The sequence below is a fragment of the Coenobita brevimanus genome, chromosome 17 (genome assembly GCF_032717465.1).
Source record: "Coenobita brevimanus isolate Jiangsu-jjx chromosome 17, ASM3271746v2, whole genome shotgun sequence".
NCBI classification, from domain to species: Eukaryota; Metazoa; Arthropoda; class Malacostraca; order Decapoda; family Coenobitidae; genus Coenobita; species Coenobita brevimanus.
In genome coordinates this window covers 8,694,522-8,706,088 of record NC_136970.1, presented here as the reverse complement: position 1 = coordinate 8,706,088, position 11,567 = coordinate 8,694,522, and the positions used below count along the sequence as shown (strand labels likewise).

The window sequence follows — 11,567 nt, the reverse complement described above, 5'->3', positions numbered from 1 at the left end:
GTATTCCTTGAGCTAGATAATGAGGTATTTCCAATATATTTGTGTATTGTATTTTATATTATTATTTAGTGTGTGTATCATTAATATGATATTAATTTTGTTAGGTAGAGTTGTGCATCTGACGTTCATGTACTCACTATGCGCTTCTAGTAGCTGACACTACTGTTCTGGTAACGTGTAGATGGCGTGAGTTTATGCTGCAGCCTTTGCACCCACCACTTTCCTGCCTTGGATTATTGTGTTCATGCACTGGATCGCTGAACTGATTTTGGTGTCCCAGCTTTAGACATCAGAGGAACTGACAGTATGTAGATAAGTCTGCCCGGGTGAGGCAAGGTAGAGCTACCACTCACGGCTACGCTGGACGAGAATGCTACGAGGCCAATGAAGTATGTGTATCATAGTTATTCTGTTATTAATAAATGTGAAGTGAACCACATTCCAGTTGAACCAATATGTTACGGGGTTAAGTTGTATGGTATTACCCAGACTTGATGTTGTATTTACTTGAGTTGTACCAATATGTTATGAGATTATGTTGTAAGGTATTAGCCAGATTTATCGTTGTATTTACTTGAGGTGTACCAGTATGTTATGGGGTTAAGTTGTAAGATATTACCCAGATTTGTTGATGTATTTACTTGAGTTGTACCAATATGTTATGGGGTTAAGTTGTAAGATATTACCCAGATTTGTCGACATATTTACTTGAGTTGTACCAATATGTTATGGGGTTAAGTTGTAAGATATTACCCAGATTTGTCGATGTATTTACTTGAGTTGTACCAATATGTTATGGGGTTAAGTTGTAAGATATTACCCAGATTTCTTGTTGTTTTTACTTGAGTTGTACCAATATGTTATTGGGTTAAGTTGTGAGGTATAGCCCAGATTTGCTATTATTTTATTGAAGACTTATGCCAGTGTGCTGTGGATTAGGCTGTGGGGATTGGAGTAGGCTTACATTTTGTTATAAGTATTTTGACTGTACACTTATGAGGTTATCTTATGAGGTTTTATTCACATGATCTTTGCTGAAATAGAATAATATGAGTAAAATTCACATTTTTAGTGTTAATTATGCCTTTTTAATATATCTAGACATCAGTATATGTACTTTCACAAGTTGAAGTAAATATTTGACAACGCTTGGCAGCATTTTCGTCCAACATTTCAACTTCAAGCCATTGTGATGGCAGAGAAAGAGGATAATCTGAGGAAGGAACGAGGGATAGCAAGATCTAGATTCACACGCAAGGTGAACCTGTTCAAGGAACGTCTTGGTAAATTAAGGTGACCCCTATGATGTTTTGCAATCTCTCTACAGTGAGATAGCTGATGTTTTCCAAAAATTAGAGGAAACAGGTGAGAGCTTTATTGAATTTCTGAAACTACTGTACATCAACGAAAGCAACCAGAAATTGATGAAGCAACTGTTTATTTGTCTGAGTGTGATAATGCACGATGTGAAGTGCTGTGTCTTCTATCCGGTGTTAAAGGGAAAGGTAGTAATGGTATGATTTTGACTAGTGATGGAAATACGCAGTTAAAGGTAGAGGCTTTAAAACTTCCTAAGTTTGAGGGTGATATTAGAACAAATCCTAGTTTTAAAGATGACTTAAACGACATCATTGTTGCTAAATATGGAAAAAATCATTTTGTTCTCCATCAATGTCTTGGTGAGAAACCACTGAAAGTAATAACAGGATATGAGAAGAACTATGAACAAATGTTTAACATGTTAGACAAGGTGTATGGAGACCCGAGAAAACTCGTTGACATTGTTATAAATGACCTAAAGTCATTAAGGAAGATAGCCAACAGAATTGATCGAGGATTTGTTGATATGGTTGCTGTGGTAGAGAGATGTTATTTAGATTTGCAAAAGGTTAACCTGGAGGGAGAAATGAACTCTGTCAGCATTGTCAGCATGATTGAAAAACTTTTGCCAAGAATTCAGAAACGTGAATGGATTATGACAGCTGACAAAATTTCCAATAGTGAAGAATTGTTTCCTGCATTGTTAAAGTTTCTTCAGTGTGAGATGAGGGTGACAGAATACTCAGAGTCAAGTATTAGAAGTATGAGGGCAGACAGTTCGACTGTTTGCCATGGAACAGGCCCAGAGGAAGCAAGAGAGTCACAGTTGTATGGAATGGTGAAAAAACTGCAGGAAGATCAGATAAGTACAAACAGAATGCTAGAGGAGATAAGAATTCAGTTTGTGAGCAACACCTTAAATGTTAACAGGAAAACAAGTAAAAGATGTTGAATACATGATTTTGATGGACATGATATAAATGAATGTGGTAAATCCAGGTCCATGAATAGCATAGAACGAATGGAAAAAAGTAAGAGAAGGGGTCTATGCTTTCGGTGTCTTGGTGAAAGGCATGTGTCTCAGATATGTAGGTCTGGTTTAGTATGTGACGTAAAGGATGAATTAACATTAGAGCCTAGAACACTGGTCAGCATAAGGGATTGGCAAGCACCTGTATCAGGATATATTTTAACTGATTTCCTGTCATTACTGTCCAGAGGACTGACAAAACCATCAGACAGGAAATTAGCACATGAACTCTTGAGAGTGTCACCCACGTTACTGCTCAAAAGAGGAGCTCCATCATGAGAATTTAAGGTACCCCTCAAAGCAGGTTCAGTTAACTCAGTTAAAGAATTATGGGAATTCTCAGGGGTGGACACTAGACCAATTGACTGAATATTTAAAGACTCCTTTTTGTTCACATCACGCTGTCTCCTGAAACATTTCTCCGTAGTATGACCAAGCTTACTACAATAAGTACATTTACTTTTCTGAAATCTAGAGGTGAAGCTGGTATTTACTTCCTGAGAAACATCATCTTTATTCTCTTTCCTGTTACCTGTACTCTGAGTAGAGGCAACATACTTATTCTCAGCTTTCCTTTTTTCTTTATAATATCTCTTATGAGTGAGAACATATTCATCAGCTAAAACTGCAGCATCAGACAAATTATCTATTCTTTTCTCATCAAGATAAAGGCTTACATCTTTATAAATACACCTTTTGAAGTCCTCCAGCAAAATCATCTGCTTAAATTTGTCAAAATCAGAATCCACAGTCTTAGAATCTAACCACTGCTCTAACAGATCTTCTTTGATTTTTGCATACTCAACATGGGATTGCTTATCTTGTTTATAAGTTGTCCTAAATTTTACTCTATAGGCTTCAGGAACAAGCTCATAGGCCTTAAGAATCAAGCTCTTAATTATCACATTGATCCTGAGGCAAAGATGCATAAGTTACTTGAGCTTTACCGGTGAGAATAGTTTGAAAGAGTACTGGCCAATACTGTTTGGGCCAATTAAAACCTGTAGCTACCCTCTCAAAGAACTGAAAATACTTTGTTAAATCAGATTCATTAAAAGGAGGGACAAGTTTAACATTTTTAGCCACATCAAAATCATCAGAGCTAGATGATCCAGTTCCACCTTGTTTCATGCATTACTCATGGTCTGCCTGAATCCTGGCAAGTTCAATTTGTGCCTGAGCCTGTACCTGTGCCTCTTGAATACGAGCATTTGCCTGAAATTCAGCCTCCTGAATACGAGCCTGAGACTCCGCCTCCTTAGCCTGAGACTCAGCCTCCTTAGCACGTGCTTGAAATTCAGCCTCCTTAACACGAGCCTCCTGCAGGGCTAGCTGTAACTTAGCTAATTCAATCTGCTTTTGCTCATCTGGAGAAGTTACATTAAAAAAGCTTTTATTAATCATGCCAACAATTTGATCTTTAGAGTGATGAGAGTGAACTGCAATTCCCAATTGTTGAGCAACAAGCTCAAGTTCATTCTTTGTTCTGTTTTCTACATCACACACTGTTTCCACATTTGACAAAAAATCTTTGGCTTCATCAAGTGTAGTAATAGTAGACATCATGAATAAATCACAGTCACAAAATATCAAGCAATATCCTTATGATAATATCCTGAATATCCTGATAAGAGGTCGCCAAATTTATGTTATGGAACAGAGAAAGATAATGTACACTTTAAGTGAGAATACTAAAAATCACTACTGTCCCGTAAAGTTCCAGGTTCAAAACAAAAGAGTTAGGTAAAATTACAAGTTAAAGTTTAATGCTCAAACTAACAACAAAACATTCAGGACTCATAAGGATAATGTAATGGCAAAAAACAGGTTAAATATATGGTTAACTGCAATAGCCTCTATTAACACGAAATTAGCATGAGTAAATTTATCTAAGTCAGCCCTGTTAAAATGAGATACCAGATAATACTCAGTGAATGCCAGATATATTATTACAGATACAAAATATTATTAGTGATGGCTGACAACAAGAACCTTACATAAATTACCAAAAACCTCACTAGGCCCAAGAATTAACAACTTATGCTACACAGTACAAGAAAAAATGCAACAACACTTATACTCAAATTACACAGCTGCTAGATGGTTGGAGACTTCCTGAGCACTCACAATAATAACTGTACAGGGGAGGACAGAGATGTGAACAAAATGAGGAGTAGATCTAAGTGGCAATAATGCAGAGACTGAGCTCATTATATAGGGGCCAGCAGAGCTTGATACAACTTGTAAGAAGAACGCGCAAATGAAGCCACAGGGGACAAAGAGCTGACAATCCTACTCTGAACAACAGAAAGGACGACTTACTCTACTATAACGGTAGAAGGGGGGACTGAGGCAGAACACGCTCGTGATCAAACATGCAGCATACTGTGCATTAAAATTACACAAAGGATGATGAAATCATAGGCTATGTAACAATATATATATATATATATATATATATATATATATATATATATATATATATATATATATATATATATATATTTTAATATCGTGCCAACTGGGGAATTTGTTGGAGAAGAACGGGTAGATTTTAGGAGGGGAAGACATTGTGTAGATCAATATATATATATATATATATATATATTTGAATAACGTGCCAACTGGGGAATTTGTTGGAGAAGAACGGGTAGATTTTAGGAGGGGAAGACATTGTGTTGATCAAATATTCTTCCTAAGGTATGTAATGGAAAAGTTTCTAGAGAAAGGAAAGAAGTTGTATGTAGCCTTCATGGATTTGGAGAAAGCATATGACAGAGTGGAGAGATAAGGAATGTGGAAAATATCACGAATATGTGGAGTAAATGGGAAGCTGTTGAATGCCGCAGAATACGCAAAAGGGCGCTAAGGCTGCAGTGCTTGTGGATGAACTGAGCGAATTTTTCTATCTGAATGATGGATTGAAAAAGGAATGTGTTTTGTCTCCATGGTACTTCAATTCGTACATGGATGGGGTTATCAGATACAAAGTAAGGCAGTGGATGTTGGAGTGGCCCTAATGAGAGAGGTCAGGGCTTGGAAACTTCCTGTTCTCTTGTTTGCAGATGATGCTGTATTGTTAATAGAAGACGAAAGGAAACTGCAAGGCTTGTTCAATGAGTTTGGGAGAGTGTGTAAAAAAGGGAATCTAAAGGTGAATGTAGGGAATAAAAGTTGTGGTTTTCGAGAGAAATTAAGTCACTGAATGTGCAGTGAGGTTGGATGATGAGGAAATGGAAAATGTGAGTGCATTTAACTACTTGGGTAGTGTGATGAGTAAAGATGGAAGTTTGGAGGGTGAAGTACTTGAAAGGATAGAACAGGAAAGAAAGGTTGCTGGGCTTTGAAGGCAGTGATGAGAAACAGAGTGAGCATGGAAGTAAAAAAATTAAAATCGCAGCATGAGGGTACTGATACCAACTCTGACGTATGGAAGCGAAGTTTGGACCTTATAGGAAGGACACAAATCCTGAGCGAGAGCAGTGGAAATGAGTTATTTGAGAGAAGCATGTGGAGTTACATGGGGAGACAGACTGACAAATGAGGAAGTGATGGAGCATTTTGGTGAGGATATAGATATGCTAGAAAGTGTCAGGAGAAATACAATGAGGTGGTTTGGGCATGTTATGGTTGTTATGATTTAAATAGTGATTTAAATCGATTTAAATCAGAGTGAAAAATAATCATGATTTCAATCAAAATTGATTTTTTATATAAATACAGTAAAAACGAAGATGACAGAGAATGTGATGGATGTGTATTATACAGATGCATCAAATCTGCATGACCTGTAGACTTCCTGTACTGATCTTGATCAAGTCAGGCATCTGCGATTGCCTTTTGTTACAAGGCAAATATAAAAACACAGGGGAAAGAAGGCTCTTTCATATTAACAATAAATGTGATTATACTCAGTGTTAACATATTTCTTCTTTGAATACACAGTAACATGATTCAATCTAATGATTATGATCCTAATTTGACAAAATATAAAAGACAAGTTGGCAACTTTCTTAAGTATCTGACAGTGTGAGTATCCTCCCCCATACCATGAAGTGCAAGCCTGTGGTGCACTGCCTTACTCCCACTTCGAGTTCACATTATCATTTTCAATTTTGTAAGTCTGTTTATTTGAACAGTGATATATATAATCATGCCTAATGGACGCATTGCAGCAAATGGGAGGAAAAAAAGACCCAGTATGGTACTCCTTTGACAGAATTCCCAAAGGCACAAACAGGGTTGGAAAAAAATCACAGATTTTTTTAAAAATCTGATTTCAATAAAAAAGAAAAAAAAGAAAAAAAAGATCCAATTCAAATATAAAAAAATCTTTTATTTTTTTTCATCTGCGATTTTTTCAAACCGTGGCCCATATGGAGAGGATGAAGAGCTAGACACAAAGGCGGAGAGTGGTTGAGAGTAAGGTGGAGGGAGGAAGAAGGAGAGGGAGACTGGGATGAGATAGAGAGTTTGAATGGAGAGATATATCAGAGAGGGAGGTGTAAGCTGAAGGAAGGGCAGCCAAATGGCAGTGGACAGGGCGACATGGAGGGGATTTGACTATTGCCACTTCTTACAGGATTACGGTGTCAGGTGATAGATAGAAACAAAAAAAATTGCCAGGAAAAATAGGCCAAGGAAGGTATTTATTACAACCAGACCAGTTGTGCTTCAGCATATATCGGTTGTAGCTGTAACTATGGATCACTGAACCCTTTAACCCACGGCGTCCCGCTGACGCTCTTTATCGTCCACACATTTCGTCACTGCCAATCCCATCGACGTACGTAAACGCGAATCAATTGCAAGGTCCCTAATTTGCACAATTTTCAATTTTCGCAAGTGATTTTTGGTACGTATACAAGTGACACCTTCCTTTACAAGATGCCAGGCAGGGACATTGGCTTACACAGCATGACCTCCTCCCCCCCCCTGCACGCCATTGTCTCAGCAATTCACCTGTTATCAGTGACCCGGCCAGTAAAGCCATGTCAAGCCACAGTACGAAATTCAGGGCCAGAGTGATTCCCCAATCAATGACAATGTAGAGGACAAACTTTACATAGCATTAGAGGAAGAAACAGTCAGAAATGATGATCAGGTAATGTGGCAAAAAAAGGTCAGGTATGGCGATGACTTAGTGAGTGAAACAATGATTATAATGCCTATATTACTGCTTGAAAACCAGTATACTCTCATACTACATATAAATTCGTACCAAGTAAATAAATATATACCGTTTATGAGTGGTGTGAAATAGTTATCCTCCCATAGAACTCGTTTTCTTTGGTCCCAGCCTGTTAGAAAACCCAGTAAGGTAAGGAGGTACTCCTACCTGTATCGAGTATTTTAAACCTCCGGTGAGCGATTTCTCCATGAATTTTCGATGTTTCTCACCAAAAGCGGAGGTTTGAGCCCCCCCCCAAAAAAAAATCCAAAAATGGTCGGGATTGGGGGGAGTCAGTGGTGGAAAAGTGGTCGGGATGGGGCGGGTTCAGATTAAGTACTTTGTATTTTGTCTTTGCTATTTCCAGACAATTTTTTTTTTTTTTTTTCAGCATTGGAGGGACTTTTGTAACTGAAGCGGTTAGTTGTATTTTTCTCTTTAATTGGGAGTCTCCTAAGCTGATTAAAATCCCCTAGAGGTAGCAACAATAAACAGAAAGAGACATCATTGGGATGATGGGGTTAGTGAAAATTATATGAAAATATCCTTATAGGAAAGTTTTTCAACAAGCCTAGTTTGTTGTCCTAAAATTATTTGAAGAGTGAGTTCAAATGACTGTGAAATGAAAGCAGTTTTTTCAACATCGCGTATCACACCAGTAATTACATTTCCATGGTAGTGATCACCGAGTTACAGTTCTGTGATACATTCGTGTCAGTGGCGGAAACATGATACACGTATGTAATAAAAATAATTCCACATTGTGTTGTTGTTGTATCAACCCTCATATGGGCGGCATAACTCAGCTGTTCTGTTTCAACTAATGCCAGGTAATTTCATTCCACTAAGATTGGGTCATAGGAGCCTTCGTTTTAATATCAGTACCATTAACACCTCTCATGGCCCGAACAACTCTAGTCTACAATTCCAGATAATGCCAGGCCATATTTTTTCCTGAGTCATGTCATAGTATCATTAGTGCTGATAAAACTTTAGTGACAAATGTGCTCACTGAACATTTGTACAACACAATTTATATGTAATGGAAAGATATGTTGTACGGTTTTTAAAAATGAGGTAATGTAGTACGTTTCCATTAAAGGTCAGCAAGTTTACAGTCAGATGATATGCTGAAGTGACGGGGTTTAAAGCTGGCACAAATATATATGCAGTGAAAATTCTGCTATATTGTCTTGCTATTTTTTTGCCATATTAGCCTCCTGTGCCACTCGCAGCTGGATAAAATCATCTGACATCAGTGGAACAGAATACTAAACTTGTCCCAAGAGGCGATAAATGATACCAGTTATAATTATTTGTATCACTCAGGCTACTATGACTCACACACCCGAATAAAATCGTCCGGCCATGAGTCGGTTAATGGTGCCAGTATTAACACTCAGGCTCCTTTGACTCTCTCTCTCTCTATCTCTCTCTCAAATGGTCTGGCGTTACCTGGGATACATTTGTTTCGATGATGAGACAGTAACTACATCACAATTAAGGCTGTTTTCACACGAGGCCACCAATGGCCGCAATTAGTTGCCTCCCATACTTTTCAATGGAGCCTTTCATACGAGGCCACTGCGGTTGCCCGGCCGGCAACCAGCTCCCGGCGGTGGCTCGTTCACTCAACTAGTGTCCGCCACTGGCGGTTGCTGCCACTCGCTGTAAAGCATTGTTTAAAATTGGAGCTTTCATATGGCGCCACCAGTTGCCGCCAGCAAGGCAAGGAGAAGGAGCTCTTCCTGTGACGCCATTCTTTCAAATGAGAACCGTGCCAAGGAGTGGCGTGAGTTCAGTGGAGGACACTAGTTGCCTGCCCCTTCACACTGGGCCACCGGTGGCCTCGTGTGAAAGCGGCCTAACACTCAGGCTTCTATGACTCTACCTCAGCTGAATAAAATCAAGAATGAACTTTTTAAACATGTGATATTAAGAAGGTTAAAAATACTAAAAGCAATGAAACTTTGTGATCGCACTTCTTTACCGATGGAGTGCTCATTAGCTGGTCGAGATACAGTATATCACTTCTACCCAGCAGAACTAGTATTTGTGTGTTATGCCAACGGCTTAGCGTTCTGCATCATTTATTCACTTCATACTCCCACTGACACACCCACACCAGCAGACTGCGCCGTCCCTGCATCACATTCGATGCCTTCTGATGAGTCTCTGTTGGAACGATGTTTGTGGACAACCTTGTACTACAGCTGCCGACAATTTTGTTAAACTTTGGTGAGGTAGTGTTAAGTAGGAAGATTTAGAATGAATGGTTACTACGCTCAAAATGAAAAGAGAGAGAGAGAGAGAGAGAGAGAGAGAGAGAGAGAGAGAGAAGGGGGGGGGGAGTAAGACCAGGAGGCAGAAACCTAATACTGACTATAAGGCAAGTGGAGGAAACCGAAATTCAATATAGAATCCAATAAGCAGAGAGAGAGAGAGAGAGAGAGAGCGAGAACTGGTAAGGAGAAAGCTGAGGAAGAAAAGTTTAATGAGCAGCAAGTACGAGAGAGAGAGAGAGAGAGAGAGAGAGAGAGAGAGAGAGAGAGAGAGACGTAGATGACAACCGGAGAAACGAAAGTTACTATATGGTTGCGTATATCGGAAGGGAGAGGGGAAGTGAAAGAGGGAAATAGAACAGGAGGATAAACAAGGCAGAAAGGGGAGAAAAACAGCTAAAATATGTAAGGTATTCATGAAAGGGCAGGGAGGAATATGGGAGGGAGCAGAAATGCACATGTTTTGAAAAAGATATACGCGGGAAGAAAGGGGAGATGAGATATAATGATGATGATGGTGATGATGATGATGAGAGAGAGAGAGAGAGAGAGAGAGAGAGAGAGAGAGAGAGAAATACGAAGTTTGTACATTAGATACCAGAAGATTCACAGTATGACATATGAAAGCTTGCTGCATTCGTGTGTCTTGTATCATATGTACTTGCCAACAGTATACTGTTTTCTTGTCATAAGTTTATCTGAGATTAATATCATGGTCATTTTGGGTAGAGCAGGTGGTAGAAGGAAAAAAAAATGTCTGATTTTGCATTATTACTGGTAAATTTTGTAGAAATATAAAAGTATGACATTAAATTCCCTCAAAGGGTCTTCGGTTTACGAAAACAAATTGTTGTAATCTCTCTCCATAATTTTTTTCTGTGAGAAAGAAATAATTTGTTTGAGCTTCTCACATATATTTACACAGTAGTTTCATATCCGTTCTCAGATATGACTCTCAAAACTGAGGTGACTATTCTATTATGATATCTAAAAGGTTCTTTTTATTATAATACATGATTAAATATTGACTTTTTATAAATGAATTTTTTTGATAATAACATCTAATACATTTCTCCCATCATCACAGTCGTATTACTGTCGTGTGAATCTTAACCTATTTTTATTGTGAGGGACGTTTGGTGTCAGGTACTGGGCATTATGAACTCCACCAGTTATGTGGTTATCTCATTTTGGAATCGTCAATTGGTACTAAAGATCTCAAGTGCCGGAACAAGACACTTACATTGGCAGATTTTACACCGAGTCACAGTGTTGGAGAGAGAGAGAGAGAGAGAGAGAGAGAGAGAGAGAGAGAGAGAGAGAGAGAGAGAGAGAGAGAGAGAGAGAGAGAGAGAGAGAGAGAGCCTTGTCCGGGTAGGGAGGAGATGTAAGAGGAAAAAATTCAGTCTGACGTAAGCAGGGCTCAAGGGAGGGCAGGGCAGGATTTACTAACAGGCCAAGTAGGCCATTGGCCTAGGGTCCACCGGCATCTGGGGGCCCACTGAAACTATTTTGTTGCTCAGAGTGCCAGCGTATAGCCTTGCTTCAAGTGTACACCGAGTATTTCATTATGTAGTATATTCACAACCATAAAGGCCCTTGTACAATAAGTATAGGGCTTGGAGTACGGGACCCCTGTACAATAAGTATAGGCCCGCAGTGGTCTTCAACCGGTGGGCCCACCGATGAGTTTGGCCTGGGGCCCACAAGTAGGTAAATCCGACCCTGAGGAAGGGGAAGGGGAGTAAGAGAGAGAGATAGATAG

At 39.1% G+C, this 11,567-nt stretch overlaps 1 pseudogene; it reads left to right on the top strand.

Moving 5' to 3' along the window:
• The first annotated feature begins 1,192 nt into the window (after positions 1-1,192).
• On the top strand, positions 1,193-2,272 carry LOC145391243 (uncharacterized; annotated as a pseudogene).
• Positions 2,273-11,567: the final 9,295 nt, after the last annotated feature.